This window comes from Lipotes vexillifer, unplaced genomic scaffold, assembly GCF_000442215.2.
Source record: "Lipotes vexillifer unplaced genomic scaffold, Lipotes_vexillifer_v1.1 scaffold500, whole genome shotgun sequence".
NCBI classification, from domain to species: domain Eukaryota; kingdom Metazoa; phylum Chordata; class Mammalia; order Artiodactyla; family Lipotidae; genus Lipotes; species Lipotes vexillifer.
The window spans coordinates 1,898,655-1,900,359 of NW_006778765.1; the positions used below are offsets into that span (position 1 = coordinate 1,898,655).

At 37.4% G+C, this 1,705-nt stretch overlaps 1 protein-coding gene across 1 annotated transcript in view; it reads right to left on the minus strand.

The window, feature by feature from the left end:
* Positions 1 to 1,705, minus strand: part of PBRM1 (polybromo 1) — a 98,019-nt gene that overhangs the window by 59,665 nt on the left and 36,649 nt on the right.

A 1,705-nucleotide genomic window follows, 5' to 3' on the forward strand; every position in this document is an offset into this window, starting at 1 on the left:
ACCACAAAAAAAAAAAAAGAAGCAGTAACCCAATGCATAGGTGTCAACATAGACTGACATCACTTGGATTGTCAACACTGATTATGATCCCTCTACCATCCCCCAATCTGTAAAAGACAATCAGCACCCGCCAGCCCCTGGACACTGGCAATGCTACCATATTCTCAGCCTCTCTACCTCTGCTGCAGAAGTACAGCCACAATGACTGCTGTGGGGGCTTACTGCCCCTGGCAAAGCTGGCAACAAATTACAGCTCCTGAATATACCTAGGCTAATGCTCATTTTACTAACTATACTTCTAAACTGTACTGCTTTCTTTACTCATAAAATAAACTGGCATCCAAATAAAAACCATTATTCACATGCTTAAGGCTGCACTTTTCACCTAATCAGTACTGACCATGCCATAAAAGTTACACTTTAAAAAATATGTTTATGCATAAAAAAGGACTGCACACCTGGATAGCCTCCTGAGACCCAACATCTCACTGTCAAGAGTGTTCCTGGGAAAGCAGAAACAAACATTACATGTGAAGAGAAACAAAACAAGCAACATTGGAGGTCATGTACAAACCAAATATGGTTGAGAAAAAAGAGGATTATTCAATCCAAAGGATAAAAGGTTTTAAGAATACTTGGAACATTTCAACATGGAAGATAGCAGGTGGATTTTTGGGTAGAGGGTTTGGGGAGAAGAATACATTCCCAGAATGAAGAGAACATACCTGCAGTAATTTTTCTCACAATCTTTGATATGAAAAAAATAAGGCAAAGACAGAATCATACACAATACTTAGGAGTCAGGTCAAGTGGTATTTGAAAACTTGGCCCTGACTTCTCTGGATAAGCTTAACTTAACCTACTAGGCTGTCATGTTTGCCTGAATTCTGGAGAAGTCTGTTTCTTATTACCAAAACCTCTTAACATAACTACCTTCTAAAAGGCTGGTTATGTTATTTCCTTTGTCACAGTCCAAAGTATAGGACTTGCTTCTGTCAACCTCTTAATGTGTGCTCATGCCTGTATTTCAAACCCAGATATGTTATGTTATTGCTTTAGCTATGATTTATATTTGTTCTTCTCTTACTTGTATTTTTCACTCCATTAAACAAAACATTTCCTAAGAAACCTGTGCACAAAAAGACTTTTGGTCTAAAGTAGGATTTTATTATTTCAAGAACATTATGCTTTTCTTTTTATGGGAGGTTTTAGAATAATAACTTTCATTTAATCTATTTGGGTTGTCCCACAAAGTACAAGCCACAGATATTTTTTTAAGGCTCTGGCCTGGGCTAATGTGTCCTTGGAACTGTTTTCTTAACACTCAACTAGTTTAAGATCTCTCTTTTCATTCAGTGTTGGCACTAACTGTACCATCACTTTTGCCTCCATTACCTTCTTTTGCCTGAGAAGTTTTTATCTTTGATTGGTGACTGATCTGGAAAACACAGGTGATGCTGTAGTAGTTATATAATTACACTCAAAGATGTTCTTGATTTGATGCCTCTGATCTGGTTTCACATTTTTCCTCCGTTGTCCCTGGTATAACAAGGAATTAAGAACTTGGAAGGATGAAATTCATAGGCCAGTAATGGAGGAGACTCACATCTCAGGGCACACCAATCAATTTAGTTACCTTGGCATAGCATAGCAAAGTTATTTTCAAAGCTAGAAAAAATTTTCCAAATGCTATTTATAGGGAAAG